The sequence below is a fragment of the Panthera uncia genome, chromosome E1 (genome assembly GCF_023721935.1).
Source record: "Panthera uncia isolate 11264 chromosome E1, Puncia_PCG_1.0, whole genome shotgun sequence".
NCBI classification, from domain to species: Eukaryota; Metazoa; Chordata; class Mammalia; order Carnivora; family Felidae; genus Panthera; species Panthera uncia.
This window is the reverse complement of record NC_064814.1, coordinates 22853176-22877649: the sequence shown is the minus strand read 5'-3', so window position 1 is coordinate 22877649 and position 24474 is coordinate 22853176. Positions and strand designations below refer to the sequence as shown.

General features: G+C 39.0%; 1 long non-coding RNA gene across 2 annotated transcripts in view; it reads left to right on the top strand.

Annotated features, from left to right (window-relative positions):
- The window catches only part of LOC125926714 (uncharacterized), a 210962-nt gene that overhangs the window by 30190 nt on the left and 156298 nt on the right, over window positions 1–24474 (top strand). For both annotated transcript variants that reach the window (XR_007459139.1, XR_007459140.1), the window contains exon 3: window positions 22667–22758. This is a non-coding gene — a long non-coding RNA (uncharacterized LOC125926714). The remainder of the gene's footprint in view (window positions 1–22666; window positions 22759–24474) is intronic.

Sequence of the window (24474 nt, the reverse complement as noted above, 5' to 3'; positions counted from 1 at the left end):
TTCTTTCTTTCTTTCTTTCTTTCTTTCTTTCTTTCTTTCTTTCTTTCGTTTTGTTTTTTGCTGCTAACTTGTTAAAAAAAATTAAAACATTCACAAAACATGGCCAGGTAGTTCAGGCAATTAGGGCTGCAACAAGATGGGTAAAAAGGCCTTCTCTAGAAATAGACATGAGAATACGGTTTAGTATCCTAAGTAGTTTTGTCTAGAAAAGCAAAGATGAGTCCCTGGAGGGGAGCCAGTTAGTGTAGTGAATTTTCAAAGCAGTGCAGGCCTTTCCTGGGCATGGAGATTAACTCACTGCTCTTGCTGAGTCGCCCATGACCCATCTAGGTCATGGTCTGTATAGAGTAGGGATATAGATCTTTGGTATACACCAGAATGCTGAAAAGCTTCCAAGACTACTAATGCTTCTATCTCTTCCTTTACTGTCCCATCCCATCCTCTTACACCTTGAATTCCCTGGGCAGGAGTAGGGATTTGTGGATGTAGGCTCCAAGGCAACTTCCAGACAATTGTCCCCTCTCTCTCTCTCTCTCTCTCTTTTTTTTTGAGGATTCCGCCACTGTTAATACTGCATCCTTCTGACCTTGAAGACTGTATCTTTCTTACCTTCCTTTGTAACTTCAGGCCCATCTTCCTCTTATTCATAATCATTAAAATCATCCTTGTTGCCTTAATACCATTCTGAGCTAACTGTTCTTTTATGTCTACAGGTCCAGTGATCTCTGTTTTTTTCACTCCATGAACTATCCCCAAGTGTGGCCACATCTTAGATCTCATCATGATCAGAACTGTCCCATTTAAAAGGTCTCAGAATGTGTAAATCCCCTCTTTGAGCATGACCCCCTTTCCATTCATATTTTCTATCCCGTCACTCATGCTGGGAATTCTATTTATCCTCAGAATAATTAAATCTCAATGGCATAACACAACAGAAGCTCATTTCTCATTCACACAAATCCAGTATGGGTCATCAGGGCCTCCATCTGGGGTCTAGGCTCCTTCTACCTTGTGCCATTGTCATCTTGCTCAATACATGGCTTTCAAGGTCTAATACTGGTAGAATAGGGTGGAGGAGACACTTTGATTTTTTTCCACTGACTTGTCCTGTACGAGATGCACTTCATTTCTGCTTAAAGTCCATTGAATTGAGCTTGTCACCTGGTTCCAGATAGGCCGCGGTGGAGGCTGAGAGATGCACAGAGCCCTGGGGTATTTGGTGGCTACTGACTGTCTCTGCTGCTTCCAGTACACTTTCCAGTCTCTTGAGGTCTTCATGAATGTCTCCTTCCTTCTAGTTCTATGGACCTCCTTTATAAGTTGGAATCATGAGGCCTATCATGTCATAAAAGTACTCCTTTTAGTGACCATAAGATCTTTCTTCACATATTCCCCTGCTATTGCCTTATTGATCCCATAACCCATATCTACAGGCAGCCTCTACAGTGTACCCTCTCCTCCTCCTCCTCTTGTGGTTTGCCAGGGATAATGTAATGAAATCACATTAATTTGATACAAGGAAGATAAATCCTATGGAGTTTCAGGTAGGTCATAAATTGCTCATTTTTCATCCCTAGTTGACAACTTATTCTGTGATGATTTAAAACCTTTTTCATATCTTTAAGTTGCTATCTAATCCATATCTCTTCAATTTCAGCGTATGGATTAATATTCAGTGTTAACAAAAGGCAAGAGGTTTGTGGCCAGTTTGACGGAATATTCTTCAGCTCTTCTATTCTCAACATTTTCTGTATCTTTTTTCATCTTCTCTTCCTTTGTGTCTACCTTAAAATAAATATTCTTCTTTCTTTTGTTCTTTCGATCAAGTTCTATGCTTTTACTAATCGTATGGTGCCTTGTTCCATTACATTCAAACTCTTTTCACTATTTAAACCTTTTCTTTCCTAAGAATTCTCTAGCTGTACATCTGCTAAACGTTTGTTTAGTCCTGATTTTTTTCTAAAATTTTTACTCCAGTATTCACTTAAGCTACTGCACTGTCTCTCACCTGTCAGCATCAAACTTCATGATGGAGAAGTCTACAGCTAGTACTTCTGCAAAATACCTTCAAGTGCTGACACTTCCCTTGTGAAAACTACACATTTAGATGGCTATTAATGGCCAATGGAGTTTCATCATAATTGATATAATTCAAACTTCAGCAAAGTTTAGTAGTATTTTTTATTCTGTAATTTCCTCTTTCCCTAGCTTTTATTATACAGTGTGTACATACATATCTCTCCTACTTTAATGATGAATTTTACTTATAGATTTTTGGATGATCTAATGCCTCCTTCCTTTCTCCTACTAAAACAATGCAAATGACTGAACTCTGTTTCTCTCAGATAGAAGGGAACTTCACAGAGTCATTATCCACACTGGGCTGTATTTCAAATTATAGCTCTCTTATAGAGGCTAGTGCATATAGTACCCAGTGCTTCACTGCCTGAAGCTAAATAGAAATTCCTGCCCTTCCTGGTTTTTATTTCACTTAAACATGTGGTCTCCAGCTAATTCGCAACAGTCTGAGGAAAATCCCACCATTGCATCCTGGATCTTGTGACCTATGACCCACAAGGGAAACTTTGGATCCATGATGTTTTGATGTATGAAAACCAAATCCAAATAAAATAAAACTGAAATGAAGAGCTATTATCTGGAGGTCAGCCATCAGCTAATCTAACTGGTTATCAGCTCAGAATTGTTGGCGAGAGATTTGTCATGGACCCAATGTCAAGTCTATATGGTTGAAAGGAAATAGAGAATTGGCTGTTGTGCTGAAATGTGATAACTAATCTGTATAATCCAAAAAGAACAAGTGGAAATGTGGTCCTTTGTGACACTTGACAACTCCTAGTAAGAACGGGTTGGCGATATGCATCTTCTTGAGGATTTTTATTTCTTTTCAGGCATCTTATCGAGGTTTTGGTTACTATCAACATGATCTTTTGTGAAATTACGTTTTTCTTCGTAATTCAAAATTTTGTTGGAATTTATCCATCTGTGGATTTATTTTCACTAATACTATTCAAAACAGATTGAATCTGTTTAATCTCTATTTTAAGGTGTTTAGCTTTGAATTCCAGAAAATTTTCCTTCATTATGGATTTGATTGCTGCTTTTCTTGCTAGTGTTAAAATTGTGCATTTTTTCCACCCTTGAAAATAACTGTGATTTTTATCTTCTGTATTTATTTATCTTCTGTCTTCTCACCAGTTTTGGTCCTTTGTCCTTTACTTTCTTATTGTGGAAGAGCTTATCAAGTCTGTTTTGAAGTTAGTGAAACATTTTGCATGCCATTGCTATTTTCAAAAATCTGTGAAGATTTTAATCTTGCTATTGTAATTTTAATTGTCATGCAGTCCTTCCCTGTATCTCCTGATTTTTATGCATGTGTTTATTTGTTTTATTTTGGTTCAGCTCTGCCTTTGTAGCTAATTATTTTTTGTTTTTCAGTTTATCCCATCCTTTAATATTAGCCTGTTTGCTACTTAAGGATTTTAACCTTTGCTTGATATAAGGCAATTTGCATACTCTGGAGAGTTATCTTCTGTCTCCTGAACTGTACTTTTGTCAGAAGTATATTTTTCTCCCAGATTTTCATGAGTTTTTGTTTTCTCTTATTCTTCCTAGCCTTAGGTCCCATTTAGCTATTGTCCTTTTTATTCTTTCCCGTCTTTAAATGGAGAGAATCCATTTCCATTTAGTGTTTGCAAACACACAAGGTGTGTGTAATGCTCTTGGTTCTGTTCTCCCTGACAATGAAGAGAAAACTTCCAGCCCAAGATCCATGAAATAAATTAGAGTTTCTACTATGAGAGTGGCTTTTTGGAATAATCAGAATTTTGGTTGGCCAGACTTTAGAGGTCATCGAATCCATCTCCTATGTTCCTGGAACAACTCTATCTAAATTGCCTTATGTACATCTTTATAAAAACAAGGACTCTGACTTGACTGGCTTCCTCCCTGGCAGCTGCTCCACCTCCCACCTCCCAGTCTTTCCCAGGACTTGGTTTTAGGTCGGCAACCCGAGGTCAGATGGAGATAAGGCCTGTGGTTCCTGCAGTGGCCCCCACGGAACCTAAGGCAAGGAGGCCTTTCCCCACCAAGTCTGGGGATAGCTGAAGGCTCCAAGCTTCCCACTTTACCCACCACAGACCACCGCCTGTGCCAATTTCCTAGTCATTCAGTGGCCTCAGCAGCCTGTAATGAAGGCTCAGCTTTTGTGCAGGGTGCTCCTGGGAAAAGCCCCAATCAATGCCTTTAGGAATCATGGGGGATTTACCCACAGGATTACAGGCCTCATCATCCCAGCCTAACCAAGGGCTGAACTAGGCCCTAGAATAATATCCAAGTACAAAGATTTCATTTACTCTAACGGAGCTTCTAGTACTATAACAAATATGACTTTTCATCCCTCCCCGCCCCCCCCCCCAAGACTTTAGAGCAAGATTGCAGTGACCTATGAAAAGATAGTCTACATTAGTAACTGGAGCAGATAATTTTATACATCCCTGTCTATATCTATGTTGTGCATGTGTGTGTATGTTTTGCCTTTCCTAACTAAAGATTCCTTAAAGTCCATTTAAGCCAATCTGCTTGCCCAGCTTTTTTAGAGGGAGGAAAGAGTTAGGCTGGATTAGTACCATAAAACCTGATTTTCTTGTGTTTATGTGAACTTCTTAGAGTTGTAGGAAATAATTGTGATAGTGGTGATATTGGTAATGGTTGATAAAAGCCTTTCTGCAGGCTAGCCAAACGGGGATTAATCACCAGGAGAAGATGTAGAGCACTAAGTATCAACTTTTTTAGGAGGAATTTGAGGAGTCACTGACATTCTTTGTGTAAGGTTGAGGTAAGGTGAGAGATGGCCTTCAGAGATTCATCACTGGGACGGGAAAACTCAGCACCTTGAAATCAACAGGGAGGCAGCTCACTTGCAGATGAGAGGAGCTCATGTGAAGCCCATGAAATTGGCCTGATTATGCTCAGGGATGTGCTTCTTGGAAAAAGGAGGGCATCTCTCAGAATCCTTGCCAGGACTGCAAGGGCTTCCAGCATCCTGCAGATGGGCCTGCTGGGGAAAGTGGTCTTCGGTGCATTCTTCTGTGACCATGAACAATTGGGGCTGGGTGCTGAATGAGCTTGGCTGTGAGTCAGTCTGGCTGTATAGTGGCTATAAATTTTCCCTTTTTGTTTTTATAAGTTAGTCCCTTACTTTCTCTGTTTGCCAGCCTTCAATGCCCATGATTTTGAGGGCAGCTCCTAGTGCCCTCTCATGTCCTGAATTGATGTGATGAAGATTGGTAAAAAAAACAAAAACAAAAAAACAACACCATAATGGAGAGATACAATAATGCACCTAGATATCAAGATACTTTCTGTGTTCCTGGGTCTTTCAAAGATCTAAGTTAAAGGTCTCAAGAAATCTTATAAAAAATGGCCCAAATACAAAACAAAACAAAGCAAAGCAAAAGAAAACACTAAAAACAAATGGGTTGCCTGGGTGGCTTAGTCAGTTAAGCATCCGACTTTGGCTCAGATCAAGATCTCGCAGTTTGTGGGTTTGGGCCCCACGTTGGGCTCTGTGCTGACAGCTCAGAGCCTAGAACCTGCTTCAGGTTCTGTGTCTCCCTCTCTCTGCCCCTCCTCTGCTCATGCACTCTCTCTTTCAAAAATAAATAAACATTAAAAAAAAAATAAAAACCAGACACTCAGAAACAGGCAAATAAACACAACACAGTAAAAACCAGAAACCAACTTTGCTGCCATTTGTATCCAATGGAAAATACTTTTTTTTTTAAAGCTTTAAGTCACTCTAATAGTTATACTAGTTAAATATTTAGCATGTTTTATTTGTGCTTTTAAAATATTATCTTTGGGATACCTGAGTGGCTCAGTCGGTTAAGCATCTGACTCTTGATTTCACCTCAGATCATGATCTCATGGTTTGTGAGTTGGAGCCCCGCACTGGGCTCTGCTCTGATGGCGTGGAGCCTGCTTGGCATTCTCTCTTTCCCCTCTCTCTCTGCCCCTGACCCTCTTGTGCTGTTTCTCTCTCAAAATAAATAAAAAGTTAAAAAATTAAAATATCCTTAATAGACAAATGCACATATGTAAATTGTGTGGGTGTAGGAATAGAGCTAGAGATAGACCAACTGTATTCTTTGTTTTTAATTTTTTTTTTTTTTTACATTTATTTATTTTTGAGAGACAGCATGAGACAAAGTGAGAGTGGGGGAAAGGCAGAGAGAGAGGGGGACACAACCCGAAGCAGGCTCTGAGCTGTCAGCACAGAGCCCGATGCGGGTTCAAACCCACAGACCGTGAGATCATGACCTGAGCCGAACTCGGACGCTCAACCGACTGAGCCACCCAGGCGCCCCTAGACCAACTGTATTCTTAATCTCTCTCTTTCCTGTGTCACCATTTAAGTTTTAAGTTCAAGCCCTGAATCTTATTCTAATTAACCCCCCTCCTTTGTAACTGTTTCATAGTTATTCATATAAATAATAGGCCAGCTATATAAAAAATTGAAAGAGTATAGCAGATATTATTGATTAAATACAACCAGCATTTCCACTTCCCCCTTACTCCTTAAGCAAGATTAATTCCATTTTTGTTAGGAAAGGGCTTCTGGTATAATTGTGGCCAGTATGAAATGAGAAGAAGTGTAGTAAGGAGCTTAAAGGAAAGGTATTGTGTCTAATTGAGAGAAGACATAAGCAAGAGAGGCCTCATCTTCCGCTTTTGGTCATTGCTGTGTCTGCTTGTGATGGCTGTTATCTTAGCAGCCATCCTGGAATGCTAAGTGATACAAATGGAGAGCAAAGCCAGCATGCTGAAGATGGCAGGACAGCAAGAAGGGAGGTGACTGATCTCTGATGTCATCTTTGATCCACTGAATGGTTCAGTCCTGGATCTGCCTTAGTTGAGGACTTTTTGACACGTAAAATAATGAAGTTTACTGGCTTCTTGTTTTACTAGTTCAGAGTTCCGTTTTATGGAATTTGAAAGCATTCTAACTGATGGGAAGAACAAAACTTGTTAAGCTGTATGTGTGTTTCCTAGATGATACAAGAAGATCTTGTGGTTATTTTGGTTACAAAAAGTAGGTTATTCAGAAATGAAAATATTAAAAAAAGAAAGAAAGAAAGAAATGGAGTCCTATGTAGTGGTCACAGTCTCTCCTCCCCAGAGAGTTTTGTAGTTAAGAAAAGTAATGATGCTTTTTATGTAGAATACAGCTGGGATTTTATAACCAGTAGGAACCTAGGAACAAGACTAGAAAGAGAAGTAGTTCTTCTCCTTTTTAACCTCTCTACAGAAAACGAAGTTTCTACTGCTGTCCAAGAAGACTAGGAAGCCCCAAGCTCAATCCTGCACATCCACTTGCATATGCATATGGAAAAGTGTTAGTATGTTTACCTCTGTTTGACTTTGTGGTCTATGCAGTGATTTCTTCCTGGGAGTTTTGCAGAGTATTGATCCTGTGTTTCATTTTTTTTTTTTTTAAATTTTTTTTAACGTTTATTTTTTATTTTTGAGACAGAGAGAGACAGAGCATGAACGGGGGAGGGTCAGAGAGAGGGGGAGACACAGAATCCGAAACCGGCTCCAGGCTCTGAGCTGTCAGCACAGAGCCCGACGTGGGGCTTGAACTCATGAACTGTGAGATCATGACCTGAGCCGAAGTCGGACGTCCAACCGACTGAGCCACCCAGGCGCCCCTTAACGTTTATTTATTTTTGAGACAGAGAGAGACAGAGCATGAACAGGGGAGGGGCAGAGAGAGAGGGAGACACAGAATCTGAAACAGGCTCCAGGCTCTGAGCCGTCAGCACAGAGCCCGACGCGGGGCTCGAACTCACGGACCGCGAGATCACGACCTGAGCTGAAGTCGGACACTTAAACGACTGAGCCACCCAGGCGCCCCTTGATCCTGTGTTTTAAGATGAAGTACCATGTGAATGAATTTTGCGACATATTGTCACTTTGAATTCACAGTGGTGGTTCACCAAGCTCCTAATGGAACTCAAGGATTTGTACCTAGTTTCTACATTTAGAGTAGAGACAGTGAGAGTCACCCCCGAGAGCTAATGACTTGCTCTCTGGAGTTCTTCTGAGATTCCAGCTCATCTGTGGGCAAGATGCTCCTCAGTGATGCTGAAGTGACTAAACACTGAGAACCATTTTAGTATCTTAGAGAAGACCTAAACCCTTGCTTTACATTGCTTTTACACTGCCCTTGAAATGCACTCACACCTGTACACTTTACCTAGGAGGTTTAGGCAACCTTGAAAGGTTGCCAGTGTGTGACTCATTAAATTTCTAAGTGTCACAAAGTCCAGTGTCTTACTATAGCCCTTTTCAAAGGGAAGGAATCAAGTTGGGTCACGTAACCTTGAAAGCGATCATGTGAAATGCAGCCTTTCTGGTGATTAGATGGAATTGGGGCTCATGGGGAGGTGACCTTTATCAAAAGACACTTGACTCCACTAGATCTACACATAGAGAAACCATAACTCACTTACGATCTCTAATAATCATTAATCTATGTTCTTTCTTTCTTTGTATATTTTGGACAAATGAATTTTTAGAGGGACAGAAGGGGCTGTTAACCATACTAATAACATGCAAAATCAGTGATATTAACTGCTTAATAAGGGAAATTATAACCACAGGTGAATGTAATAATGATTAAGCATAACTCAAACCCTAAAGAGAGTTACGATGATGAATGTTTCCAGCCTCTGTCCAACTGTCGCCATCTTTCTCAAAGTTACAAAGTGCTGGAAACATTACAGTATTATTGAAGGCACAGACACCTTAAAGATACCAAGGTGTAAAGCAGATTATCTCTTTTACAGACAGGTTCTTTTTGCATGTTCTCAGTTCATTTTACCTAGCGATATTTAAGATTGTAGAGTTGTGTCACAGTTTGTCTACCCTGGAAGATTGTGAACATTTGTTGCAGAGACCATTGTTTCTTCATCTATAGTGTGAGAACTAAGCGAGACATTAAGTAAATGGATACAAGATAAAATGATGTGAGGATTAATCAATGAAGAGCTGTGTATCATTGTAGGAACTGCAAATATTAGCTTGAAAAGAAATTTCTATTTTTCCTTAAGGCTACTTGGAGAGTTTTTGATAATTGCATTAAAAGAAGAGTCTAGGATAGCTCTACCTAAGCAATATAGAACATCAGGAAGATACGTAAAATATATTATGTAAATGAGTTACTTCAATGTTTATTTAATTTGTACTCTTAATTTTCTGGGTTGTTAAATATTTTGTGTGTTGGTGTTTCTAATTTGTTTTCCTTTTAAAAATTTTGCATGCTTCTTTTTTTTTTTTTAACATTTATTTATTTTTGAGACAGAGAGAGACAGAGCATGAACGGGGGAGGGGCAGAGAGAGAGGGAGACACAGAATCGGAAGCAGGCTCCAGGCTCTGAGCCATCAGCCCAGAGCCCGACGCGGGGCTCGAACTCACGGACCGTGAGATCGTGACCTGAGCTGAAGTTGGACGCTTAACTGACTGAGCCACCCAGGCGCCCCAAATTTTGCATGCTTCTAATGGAAAGGATCAAATTAAATAACACTGAACACACATAATTACTTGAAAGGAATTTTGATTTTGATAATGACATGTACCATGTGTATTTTCCAACACCACTAAGCTATTCTTCAGTTGTCAGAGGGTACTAACTAGATGTCTTACAATTTAACTCACTTCTGCCACTACAGGTAAGGGCTCAGTTCCATAAGACTGCCCCAACTTAGTTACCAATTTCAAGTTCAAGTTGTATATAACCTTTGCTTCTGACCAGCCTTGGCTGTAAATAGGAGTTTCCCATAATCCCCTCTTAATGTTTGATTAGTTTGCTAGAGCAGGTCACAACAGTCAGAGACACATTTGTCAGTTTATTATAAAGAATATTGTAAATGATACATATGAACAGTCAGATGAACAGGTACATTAGGTGTGGTCCCGCAGGATCCCTAGAGCATAGGAGTTTCTCCACAGAACTGGAGTTCACCACCCTCATAGCCTATGGATGTGTTCACTAACTCCAAGTTCTCAGCTTCCTCCTCGTTGGTTTTTATGGAGGCTTTATTACATAGGCATGCTCTATTAAATCATTTGACCACTGGTTATTGATTCAACCTCCAGCCCCTCTCCCCTTCCTGGAGGTCAAGATGTGGGACTAAAAGTCCCAGCCCTCTATTTGTGGTTGGCATCTCCTCATCCTTAGGAGCCTTCCAAAAGTCACCTTGTTACCGCGAACTCAGGTGTGGTTGAAAGGGGCTTGCTATGAATAACGTGGTATGTTCCCCACTCTAATCACTTAGGAAATCCCAAGACTCATAGGAGCTTTGTGCTGGAAACGGGGACAAAGACCAAATATATATTTCTCATAAATCACAGTATCACAACATGGTAGTGATAAGAAATGAGAATCTTATTGCCATGAAAGAGAGTATCAATAGAAATGAGTGTGGTTTAGTTTTTAGCCAAGTTCTTTCTACTTGAGTGAAGATTTTGTTGAGCTATGCCTCACCTGAAGAAAACTTCACTTAAAATCTGTATTTCTAAGAGATGATGGAGGTTGAAATTTAAATTATTATAGTAACTAACATTTGAAATGAGCTTTACAGTTCCAAAAGTCTTTCAGATCCATTTCTTCTTGTCAACCTTAGAATAGCCATGTGACAGATATGATTATGACATTCTCCCCAGACAAGCAGTAAACATAAAGAGTAGAAGATGAACTTAACATTTTGGCTAAATATGCAAATTGAAAAATATGTCCACTTTCCCCTTAGAAGTGGTTATGTTCCTTGCAAAAGCTATTTTTTTAAAAAGACAAATATAGGGGCACCTGGGTGGCTCAGTTGGTTAAGGGTCTGACTCTTGGTTTTGGCTCAGGCCATGATCTCATGGTTTGTGGGATTGAGCCCCATGTCAGGCTCTACTCTGACAGCAGGGAGCCTGCTTAGAACTCTGTCCTTCTCTCTGCCCTTCTCCTGCTCACGTGCATTCTCCCTCTCCCTCTCTCTCAAAATAAGTAAATAAACTTAAAAAAAAGTAGCAGCTAAGGATTACGATATCTTAGTTTGAAATTTGGCTTCACAGCTTAGTTTGTTTGAACCCCAGCAAGTTTCCTAAACTTCTCAGCCTCAGCTTACTGAATTGATAAATGGGGACAATAATAGTACCTAAGGAAGAAATGAGATGATGCTTGTAAAATGCTTGGCACAATAAATAATAGCTGTTGCTATTACTATTGTTATTAGTAATATTATTCAGGTACTTGGGTTTCAAATATGACACATTACGTTTCCTTAACGGGAGATCAACATAGATATGGGAAGTAATTAGTCCTCCTTCTATCATTTCTCCTACACTTTTTACTTCCGTTTCACTCTAAACAAGAAACTGCTGTCTTCCCTTTTAGTTCAGTGTAAATGTAATACAAATTAAGGATCCCATGATAAATTTTAGAGCAATCAGTAAAATTTTACCAGGTAGTGAAACCACAGCCTAGTTTCATTTGTGGGCATCATTTGTCTAATAATTGGCCTTCAGAACCATTTGTAACTTAATCTTGAATTCCACCAGATGTTCTATGTGATGATATAACATTTTTTTCTTCATAATTAGGTATCACCCATGTACTTGGGACACACTGGTTTCCCTCCGCCTTCCCTAATCACAACAAGCCTATGGGATATGAAATCATAGTCTGATCAGGGTTGCCCAGATGTTCTGAAATCTGTTACTCAGCACTTACTTGCCAAAAACAAACAAAACAAAACAAACAAAAAAAAAAACCTTGACTTTCAAAAAATGCAAACTCCTTTCAAAAGCTAAGCAAAATGAAAAGAAGAGTAAGCCATTTACTAGTTAAAGGAGAGAAGAGCAGAACGTGGCTCACCAAACTTAGGAAATGCAGTAGTAAGAAATGCTGAAGCACAGGATAGGTCTTCTTTTCAGACTTTGAGAGTTTCACTTTGAGGAAATTTCTGCAGACTGCCTTAAAAGCTATGCTTTGACTGAAGTTATACTTGCTCAAAACCCTTTTTGTTTTGCATTGCTTTTGGTGCATCTGCCATATATAACAGTCATGAATTTTAGGATATTTTTGCCACTACTAAGTCATGCGCAGTCTGTCTTCAGCACAGCAGGCAGCCCATCCTGTTAAAACACCAGTGATGTTATGCCCCTTGCTCGCTCTGAAGGCTGTCCATCTCCTTCAGTGTAAAAGCCCAGTGTCCCATAATATCCTTGTGATCTGAGCTCTTAGTACCTTATCACCCACTTTTCAACCTCTCTTCCACTTGACTCCAGCTGCACTTTCCTTACTGTTCCTTGAGCCCACCAGGCATGCTCTTGGCTTTTACCTTTGCTTCCCCATCTCCTTAGCATACTCTTCTCCAAGATCCTTCCTTTGCTTAATCATTTACACTTTCTCTTGTCAGTGAGGAATACTCTGAAAACCCTGTATAAAAACGTGACCCAGCTCTCCCCAGCCTTATTCTTATTATTTTTTAACATATCATTTGTCACCATTTAACATACTATGTATTTACATCACCCTCTGAAATGTAGGTGCCAAGACAGCTGGGATTTTTATCTCTTTTGTTTCCCACTGCCTCTTTACCACCTAGCATGGCTCATGTTAGGCATTCAATAAATATTTGCAGATTTGATTGATTAAGTAATCACTTGCTCAACCAAAAGTATTTAGGGAAATGTATTTTTCTCCCAAATTGCCTATTGAACAGAGGGTGGAGTATGGGAGTGATTCTTTAGGCTTGTGGTGGGTAGAAGTAGTTGCCTATCCCCAGTGGTTCATTGTTAATGAGTCAGTATTCCCTTTCAATCTGAAATACTTTTATGTGAATGGTAGAGATTAAATAACCTTGCAGCTTTGTGACTGCTCATTGCTGCTGAAAAAGTAAATAAAATTCACTTCAGGATACTGCATTTCCTATTAGAGTTTATTTTTTCTCTCCCTTGTTGTCCTCCCTTGATTTTGTACAGCAAGTTTATACTAATCACTCTTGGAATGAATGGCTAGCTAGAGATGCTCTTAAGTTGCATTGCAAATGGAATTCTTTTCCTTTTCCACCCTCAAGATTTACTTCTCTATTTTGAAGAGAGGGTCTGTAAGTTGATGAGATCTCTAAGGAACCACTTGGAAGGTGGACAAGAATAATACTCCCAAGTCTCAAACCCAGTCACTGTCAGGCCCACAGTGGGAGGTGGGAGGTGTCATTCGAGGTACTGTGTCCACGGTTGGAAGATTGTCGGGAAGCTCCTGATGAATGAGATGCTAGACTTCGTCTCCTGCGTCTCATCCCCGGGCCATGCTGCAGAACCCAGCCACACCTGTGCCTGATGGGAAGCAGATGTTTAGCTTTGCAGGGAGAAAGCGTTCAGAACTATGGAATTGAGGACTCAGACGCCCTTTCTCTTTTGTTCCCTCTCAAAAAACAAATCGAGGAGGGAAAATTACACCCAAGTAATGACCCTGCAAGAGGACTTAACTACAACGGGTTGAAACCAATCCCATGTTTTAAGGATTTGTGTAATTCAAAAAGAAAAAAAAAAAAAAAAGCAGTATGTTTTAAAGCTAAGTTCAGCCAATTGGATAGTTTTGAGAATTTTTTTTTTACATCAGTTCTATTACTGCTGTTTCCATAATACTTCGTTTCTGTCTCCTCCTGTTAATTCTTGTTGTCACTCGGATTCCCTTGACCTCTTTTCTGCATTTTTGCTATAGCTTTCAAACTTGCTTTCTCACCTTGTCTTCCCCGTTGCAAACCATCCTGTGCTCTGCTGCTACATTAATTCCTTAAATCTTAGTCTGATCATGTTATTCTGTTCCTCAGAAGCTTTCAGTGGCTTCCTGATTTTCACTGGATAAAGTCCATATCCTTCAGTCTTGAATTTATGTCCTTTGTCATTTAGACCCAAGCTGTATTAGTTTAGCGGATCTCTCACTATATTCTTAATACTCCGGGGAAATAAGAATATATTTCTGTCACTGTGGTTTTTGTTTTATTTTATTTTATTTGTTTATTTTTATTTTTTAATTCCCTTGAGTTTCTTCCCTATGTGTGTTTGGTCATGATTATCACTTCATATGATAGATCCCCTCTATTAGCTTGCTAGGACTGCAGTAACAAAATACCTCAGACCGGGTGGCTTAAACAACAGAAATGTATTTTCTCACCGTTCTGGAAGCTGAAAGTCTAACTAAGATCTATATTCTGTCAGGTTTGGTTTCTGGTGAGATCTCTCCCCTTGGTTTAAAGATGACTGCCTTCTCTCAGTGTCCTCACATGGTCTCTCCTCTGTGGACCCTCATCCCTGTGACTCTTTCTCTTCTTATAAGAACATCTGTTATGTTGGATTAGGGCCCTATCCTAAAGGCCTCATTTTAACTCCGTCACCTCCTTAAAGAACTTATATGCAGCATGGTTACATTCTGCATACTAGTGGTTGGGACCTCAACATATGAATTTTGGGGGCCACAATTCAGGCCATAACAACCTTCCCAGTATATTCACATGCAAATCATATCTGTAAAGAAAAAAATGAAATTTCCTCCATCATGTCTCATCTGTTCTTATGGCTCAGTACCTTTGTCTTCCCTTCTCTTCATCTCATTAGTACATGTTTCTCCCATATCTTACAGCACTTTCTATATAACTTCTTTTTATTTTCAGTTTTTCCAGCTTTATTGAAGTATGATTGACAAATAAAAATGTGTATATTTAAGGTGTACAATGTGCTGTTTATAAATACATAAGTGTATATACTTAGAAATGATTAGCACAATCAGTCTAATTCACATATCCTCTACCTCACAGAGTTCACTTTTTTTGCGGCTGTGGTGAAGATTCTTGAGATCAGTGCATGATAAGAATGGACTGAACTTGCTGATTTTCACCTCAGGAAATACAAATGAAACGCACCCTTAGAGCATAACTTTGTAGATGGCAAATCCAGTAAATAGTATTATTATGAATATTGATTTTGTTCACAAGCATTTTTGAACACCCTTCCCTGTTTATTGGTACACTGAATAAGTGCATCCACATCACCTTACAATCCAGTAGACTATCAGTATACGTTGATGGAATGAATGGTCCCTGCCTGTAAGGAATTTGTGATTCTTCAGAAAAGAATATATATATAGGCCTTAAGAGCTAATGACCTGTATCAAAGGAAAACATTTAATCAAGAGAGAGTGTGTGCTGATGTGCCAGAGTAATTGAAAAATAGTTGCATTTCCCACTCGTATTAGTTCTCATTCATTGTTAGCTTACCAGTCAGGAAGAATGAAAATGGGCTTGTATATTTTTCTCTTGTTGAATTTCACTGAAATATATGTAAGAGTTGGGATTGACTGTTATCTTGAGGCTAGCAAAATTTGATTATATCAGTCACTGACAGACAACCCATTAAACCAAAGTAAGTATGCCACTGTTCATTTGAGAGGGGATAAGAATAATATACAAAGAAGGAAAAGAGGAGGAAGAGGAAGGAGAAGAGGGGAAGAGGAGGAGGAGAAAGAGGAAGCGGAGGAAAAGGAGTGGGCAGGGAAAGAAGAGTAAGAAAAACAACAGGAGCAATAGAAGCCATCATCTACCAAGTGCGAAATGTGTGGCAGGCACTTTATGAGGAATTTGCTAAATAATACCTGTTTTAGCTTTTAACGTAACATCTCATGAGGTGAAGACTCTTTCCCATCTTACAGATGATGAAACTGAAGTACTCTAAGATAAAATCGGTCGCTGAAGTTTACACAAATAAGTAACTGAAGTAGGATCAGAGTCTGTGCTGCCCAGATACAGATTCTGTCTTACCTTCTCACACTGCCTCACAAAATAAAATATATCAGCAATCTCAGATTAAATAAGTGGGACTTCTTGAAGCCTGTAGTATGATAATGTACACTGTGAATCTCCAACAGAAAGTTATAGTAAATTTGGCTTCCTGAAATTATTTGACTGCTAGTATTCTGTCCCTAGGAAGGTATTTCAGGAATCATGTTATTAGGACCTGCTATCCCTGGGCATTGATATTATTTTAGAATTACAGTGTATTATTTGTATCTGCTTTTATGGTCCCCTTTCCTTCAAAACTGTTTATGGCATTAACTTGTCAAATAACTTTAAATTTCTTTCAGCATATGAGTATGTATTTGGTGAAGTCTTGCTCTCTTTTTTTCCCCCACTGGAAATTGCTGAGGTGTCAAACCACAAAGTGTTTGCTTTAAGGCAGTATTCTTGGTGCTGTGTTTGGCCTTAGATATCTAAGGTGCATTGATAAGGACTTCTACAGAAATAAAGTTTAGTATAAGCTCTTATTCTTGTTTTATAAGCATTTTTCAATCAGATTTGTAAAATAGAGGACTTTTCATGTCTTACAATCTAAAAGAATGTTAGAGAATATATTCAAAATTTTCTCCGTTTTGTATTTCAACTGAATCTAGTTAGTTATGGAGTATCTGGTGTATACAGAACATTGAAAGTCCAAAGGATGTTAGAATAAGATAGGACCATTGTTCTCAGAACCTCACAGCCTGATATGTGTATAGAATTTCTTGTTAGAGATTTCAAATGAGAGTAGGTTAAAAATAGCAAGGAAGACCTGCAAAGAACCTCTCCTCGAAAGAACCTTTCACCTCCCTGGTAGCTAACTATTCGACAGCCTGACTCCCCCTGATGGAGGTGGTCTACCAAACCACATAGGGAAGCAAAAGGTGTGTTTCTTTACAAAGAAGTCTCAGGGGTAATAAAATCTTGAACCAGCATCTCCAAATGAAGGAGATTTTCAAGGCAGAGTCAGATTGGCGAAGGGTATGGGCTGCCGTGGTACTGGTGTTTATACTGCATGGCAAATAGCTGTCTCAGTTCTACATGACTTAGAATCCTAAACTGTTATGGGGAAAAAGACATTTTCAACATTCTTTTTCCAGATCCCACACATTAAAAAAAAAAAGCACAAATCCAAGACACATCCACCCTGCTGGGAATCCATCCCCCATGTGTGGGCGCTGACTACTCTGTCTGGAATTCGCTTGTGTGTAGGAAGCATGAAGTATATTAGTTTTTGGAAATTTGATACCAGACATGGACAGGTAAGGAAACAGCAGTCAAGTTAACTTTATAAAGAAGTTACTTTGTAATGTTTGGAAAGTTAAGGAGATTTTGGAAAATGAATTTCAAGTACTTAAAATGAGAGTCAAATTTGTCCTGTTGGATTTCTCTTATCTTCATGTCTCAAGAAACATATAAGCATGACTATAAATTTTAGAATGAAATAAGCACAGGATTCTAACCTCTTCTGTGAATGTCAAAAAAGGAGAATTTTGTGGGGTGTGTGTGTGTGTATTTGAACTTCAGTGTTAGAAGAGCCAGTGTAAGATCAGAATATCTACCTGCATTCTAATTCTTGGTTGGCTGTGCTCTCTTGGAAAAGTTACTTATACTATGCAGACCTGTATTTCTTTATTTGTAAAACAGGAGCAAAAAAGCCCATCATGATCTGTGTTATAGAGAATACAGCATAGAAGTCAAAATGACAGACTTGGGCCAACAATATAGGAATTTAAATATGAATTTTATGAACTAATTAAAAGTACATTCATGCACAAGAAGTGTATAGAACTACAGGAAGAGAAAACGTGAATATTTAGACTGGTGATATTTGGATTATTTTTATTTCTTTTTAAAAACTTTATTATAGGGGCGCCTGGGTGGCTTGGTCGGTTAAGCATCCGACTTCGGCTCAGGTCATGATCTCACTGTCCGTGAGTTCGAGCCCCGCGTCGGGCTCTGTGCTGACCGCTCAGAGCCTGGAGCCTGTTTCAGACTCTGTGTCTCCCTCTCTCTCTGCCCCTCCCCTGTTCATGCTCTGTCTCTCTCTGTCTCAAAAATAAAAATAAACGTTAAAATTAAAAAAAAATAAATAAAAACTTTATTATAGATTTTTATTCTATTTGAGAGATATAACTAATACCAGGGAATTTACTTCCAACAAGCCTGCACAGCTCCTGCCAGACCAGTATTCTCAGAGGTAAAAATAATGAATTGTGGACAAAATACAAACTGCAAATATATGAAGGCACTAAGAGTAAGGAAAAGCCGGCAGATAGTGAACGGAAATCTCTGTAACAACTTGGTTGAGTTTCCCATTGTTCTGAGCTTTTAGCCTGAGGGCAGGCTGCGGTCGTTGGCAGTACTTGGAACAGCTGAAAGCTCAGATACAAAACCTCAGTCCTGTTAGCTTGGAAGGCCAGAGGAGTCCTTGGTGATCATTGTATCTGGAAAGTAGGAGAGGAAAATCCCAGAAAGGAGAAGCTTTAAATTCTTTATTTAAACTCTTGCAAATCTCTGGTTGACTCTTGAACCATACATGCTCAGAGAAGACCCCAGGTAGCCTAAGGCTAAAAAAAAATTGTATTCCAGAGTTTGAAATTCGAATTCAGTCAAATATTACCTGCTTTGCTTTTTTAAATTTATTTTTATTTTTTTAAATGTTTATTTATTTTTGAGAGAGAGAGAGAAACTGGGCATAAGCAGGGGAGGGGCAGAGAGAGAGGGAGACACAGAATCTGAAGCAGGCTCCAGGCTTTGAGCTGTCAGCACAGAGCCTGATGCAGAGCTCAAACCCATGGACCATGAGATCATGACCTGAGCTGAGGTCAGATGCTTAACCTACTGAGCCACCCAGGCGCCCCAGCTTGACTTACTTTTTAACCCTAGCTTGGTCTGTTCCTGGTCCCAAAGGAGTTGAGTATGCATTATGGTGGGGAAGGAGATGAAGGGAGAGGGAAAAAAATCCATTTTGTCCCATAGTATTTTGCTATATAATTAATGCTTCCATTTTTAAAAGTTTATATGCTTTAGGGAAACATAACTGAACCCAGTGTCTCTATAACATCTTTTTAATATCCAAGGCACAACCAAGGTTACTTTACATATGAAGAAACAGGGAAATATAAGCCCTTCCCAAGACGGAGTAAAAAAAAAAAAAAAAAAAAAAAGGTCACTGGAGACTGATCCCAAGATGTTTGGAAGTTGGCACAATCAGACAAGAATTTTTAAGTGGCTCTTATACTTTTGATCAAGGGCTAAGGATAGCAAATCTTAGAAGAGAAACCGTACCAAATTAAAAGCCTAGATAAAGAGAAAATACTAGTAATAGAAGGACGAAAACTTACAAATCACAAGTTTCTTCAACAAGTAGCTACTTGTGGAATTACAATATTTTAGTGTATATTTGGGAAGGTTTACACAAGGTGAATACTCAATAATGTGAAATGCGTATTGTCAGAATATATGTGTCAGTAGAGAAAGTGGAGAGAGAAGCCATAGAACACAGTTAAAAGAGATAATACTGCTAATAACAATGCAAACATTTATTATTACATTCCATACCCCATGCTAAGTCTTTGACTTACCCAATTGTCCATTAATATCTAATATCTCTTTTTGGTACTGTTGTTTTCAGAATGCAGATTAAAAAAAAAAAAAAACCTAAAAAAAAAAACGAACCTTGAGGCTTAGAACATTTAGGTATCTTGTCCATGGTTGCTTAGCCAGGAGGAAATGGATTCTTTTAAATATCCCACTCTGATGCAGCAGTTTGGTGAGAACACAATGCAGAAGCATAAAGAGCAGGGATAGAGTTCTCTTGTTTATAGGACTGTGCTTATAGATTGTGTCTGCAAAGGTGAGGAGGTAGTTGCTAGAGAGGAGATGATAAAGTATTGAATGGGGCCCAGTTTCCACCTTAGGCTTTTGCCACAAATTTCTCTTAATTGTCATAGCCAAAGTCTATCATTTCATCATTAGAGGCAAGAGTGAAAAACAAATACTCCTGAAAGAAGAAACCATCTGACTTTAAACAATGTAAAGATATAAATTAAAATTATTCTTTTTCCTTGGATGTTACATTAATAACAATTATTTTTTGAGTACTTCTTCTATGCCGTGCACACTGCTAGGTGATTTATATATATGATGTGTTTTACTTATTGTACTCTTATGGGATATGCACTATTATCTTAGTTTATAAAAATAAAAACAGGCTTAATGAGTTAACAACTTGCCCAGTATCATAGTTGAAAATGGCAGGAGTGAATTAAAAATCGAGTCTCCTTGACTCCAGATCTTGATTTCTCAGACTCCACCAACACCAGAGAACACTGGTGTCTAAATTCGAAGGAGGCAGAGAAGATGAAGGAGGGAGGCTAGGGCACAGCAAAGGGAGACCAAGGACCCTGAAGAGAGACTTTTCTGTTTGATAATATTTCCTAAGGCTGTGCTGTGAGTGACATAGGTTCACACATGAAGGGCCCTGAAGAGAAAAAGGTGTGGAAAGACCTTAAAGTGGTATGATTAATGTCTGACTGGTGGGAACTTTTCTCTCAACTTCCACATCTAATCAATCATGAAGTCCTTCCAATTCTTTCTTCTCAAGGTTCTCAAGTATGTCTCTTCATATTCACTTCTATCACCATAATCCAGGCTACCGGTATTACTCACTTTCCAATTCTTGCCTCTCTCCAAATTATTCTCTTCTTTAGCAAAGGGTTGTCTTTCTAAAATGAAAATCCAGGAAGAACACTCTCTGCTTAAACATTTCAGTGACTTCCCAAATTCCTCAAATTATTATTTTCCATAATTTATGGAGTCAATTCATCTTTTAATGTTGGACTTTTATTCTAAAATTTTATTATAACAAAGAACCCTTTGGTGAACATTTCTATATATCTCTATGTACATCCCAAACTACTTTATTGTAGGGCCAAAAGTTGTACTCATTATTTTTACCTATGTCTGATTTTGAGGATTCAGTCATCATCCTGGATACTAGCCAAGGATCTAGGGCTGATCCTTGTGGTCACAGTCACAGCCACAGTTTCCTCCTGAAGACACACATTATGACATGTCAACCAACAGGAATGAAATAGTAAGGAGTCAGGAACAGTATTAATCAGTACTTTTTGGTGTAGAGGCCTATTTATTTTTATCTCTACTTTCATACTGAAATGGGAAGTATATGGAGAAAGAAGTAACAAACATAATGAAGATTTACCAACCATGCTTTGCCATCGAGGAAAGGTGTCTATGAAGACCTCAAGGAATACGCGAGGAAAATATTTTGAAATAGAAGGGTCAGTGGAAACTAAGAGGAGTTATGGAATGTGGTAGTGTGGTAGGATGTAGAAGAAAGAAGGGACTTATCCAATGCATCTCAGTGATGCTATCATCTATTCAGGCTAGTAAATGGTACATTGGAAGATAGCCTCTACGAAGACTGATTCACACAGAAGGCAGAGAACAAGATACCACCTTCATTTTCTAAAAATGATCCTTCGGACAAGCATCCCTATCATTTCTATTTTCTCTTTATCAAGCATCATCTTCTGGGGCGCCTGGGTGTCTCGGTTGGTTAAGCATCTAACTCTTGGTTTCAGCTCAGATCATGATTTCACGGTTTGGGAGTTCAAGCCCTGTGTCAGGCGCTGCACTATCAGTCCAGAGCCTGCTTGGGAGTCTCTCTCTCTGCCCCTCCCCCACTCACTAGTGCTCACTATCTCTCCCAAAATAAATAAAACTTTCTTAAAAAAGCATCATCTTTCTCAAAAGGAAAACAATCAAGATAATTTGAAATAATCAGTAGAACTGGGCATTTAGTGAACAAAAATAAATGGTTTTGAGAACCCAATCAGAAGTTAGATATGCTAGATGTTAGTGATACTAAGAATAAGAAAGAAAGAAAGAAATCTAGAGACATAGCCTACATGAAAATAAAAGTGGAAAGACAGAAGGAAATCTGCTGAGATTTAAAGAAACATACATAGGTATTAGCAGAAAAGATTGAAGATGGATTCTTAACTCCATTTCATCTTCTTTGGACATCTTGTCCTTTCCCTCCTCCATAACATAGTGTTAAACTTGTAAACTTGTATTTTGAAATTAGACAGATGATAATATTCTTCTCAATAATAAAGACAAGAGAAGAAGATAAATTTACCTAAGCTGATGTTATTGGGGAAGATTCGAAGATTGAGAAGCAAAACCAACTGACTTAAGAGGGAAGATGCATCATTACAGCCTTGAGGCATAGAAATGGTCTTGAATAGATGAGCTCATTGCTGAACTTAATAAGGGACTTGCAGATCTTTAAGCTGTTGGCTAAGAAATGCATCCAAAAAGGGCATATTGGTTTGCAGATGGGGAAGGATAAGCACCCTAAGCAATATTGTACACCAAATATGGAACATTTATGGGCACATTATTTATAAAGTTGAGCAGCAGTAGGTGGCAGAATGATGCATGAGACCTGAGCAGTAATGAAAGGAAGGTGGTGCACTACTTACTTACGTTAAGAGGCATGGCGAAATAGCTGCAAGAAGGAAAATGGCCAGATCACCCAGGGAGCATGGACTAAGACCAGACCAAGTCTCCTCTAGAAGACAAGGAGGCCTGTGTGCAAGAATCAGGGAACTGTGTGGGCAGGACTCAGGAATATGTACTTTTTCCATGTTTCCAAAGAGTATAGAGAAACTATTAGGAGAATAAGCTCCAATGGCCTGAAATCATAGACTTTATCTGTGTTTCTTTGTAGAATGAGTCCAGACCCATTCTGGGACTCAGAGAACTCTTTCTGGACCGTCTCTTCCCTCTCACCGCCAGCCACCATCTCCCATCCATCAGTTTGTAAGTTCTACCCACTGTCCTTCTTTAAAATATTTTAAATCCATGCAGTAGTATTATTGGTCTAGTTCAAGCTCTTATTTATTACTTCTGTTGATACAATGCTCATGTATAGTGCTGCAGCCAGACTGATCTTTTAGACAAGGGAAATCAAATTATATCTTATTGGCCCCCTGCTTAAATTTCTCCAACAATTATCCATTGTTTTCAGGATCACATTTCGCTGTGACATATAAGGTCTATTATGATGAAGCCTATACCTAGTTCCATTTCCACTGAACACCAAATCTTGCCAAACACACACACACACACACACACACACACACACACACACACACACAGAGGTGTTGCCACACACATATACCCACATATATACACATAGCCCCTACTCTGTTGAACTACTGAGCTCCTTGCTCTCCTCTAAATAGGCTATGATTCATTTTGTTTTAGCATATGCCACTTTGGCCAGGAAAGCTGTTACCACTCTCTTCTACTCCTTGAAATCCAAGCTTCAGGGTAACCTCTTCCTAGAAGGTTCTTCACAGTGTAGCATCTGGTGATTATCTCTGTCTCAGTGCTGGTAATAATCTATTAAAAATGAGATGTTACCTCATCCATCCTCCACCATGTGGCTTGAGTCTGTGGAGAGCAGAGATCTCTCTCTACAGATCTTCAGTAACTGTTATACAAATGGGTGAATCAAAAACAGCTCAGAAAAAAATAATTTTTTTCTTATAAACTATACAGTTTTATGTATGACCTGAGTTGGTTGGATCCTATACTTGGGTAGAGGGGAGGAAAGCTGTAAAGAACATCATTAGGACCTTTGGGAGAATTTTAACATAGATTGTGGATTAGATATAAGCATTGTATCAATGCTAAAATGGGTTTTGATAATTTTGTAGCTATGTAAGAGAATGTCCTTGTTCCTAAGAAATATATAAGGATATACTATATAGTAAAGTGTTGTGATGTCTCCAACTTACTCTCAGTGGTTCATAAAATATGTATATATATAGATATATATATAGATAAATATGTATATATATAGATAGATAGATAGATAGATAAATAGATAGATGTACAGCTTGATAAATTACTGCCTTCACTATTGAAACTTAATCAGACCTAGGTTCATTTAGTTGCCTGTAATGTTTTCATTTGTCTTTAGTCTTGTTGTGTACAGTTTTAAAAAAAAATTTTTTTTAAGTTTATTTATTTTAAGAGACAGAGTAGGTGAGGGGCAGAGAAAGAGAATCCCAGGCAGGCTCCATGCTGTCAGCATGGAGTCCAGTGCACGCTTGAACCCATGAACTGTGAGATCGTGACCTGAGCTGAAACCAGGAGTCGGACACTTAACTGACTGAGCCACCCAGGTGCTCCAGGTCTGTGTGTACACCTTAATGGCCCTGAAGGCATGAGCCCTTTTTGTATATTCCCATAGTGTCTAGTTTGCTCTGATGAGAAGGATGTAAGATGTCCTGGTCCTGTTGAGAAACCACTGATAACACAACAAATGATGTTCAGTTGAGTGGGTGAGCCACAGTTTTGGTGTACTGGAAAAAAGAAAGGACAGAGATCCAGGACACCTGGGTCCCTGACTCTTCTCTTCACTAAGCAGTTGTGCGACCAGCAGTAAGTTATTCCTGTCCCCTTGCTAATGTCATAGTTTATGAAAAGAAGTTTGTGACTTCTGATATTCCTGTTAGTCCTAAAGCT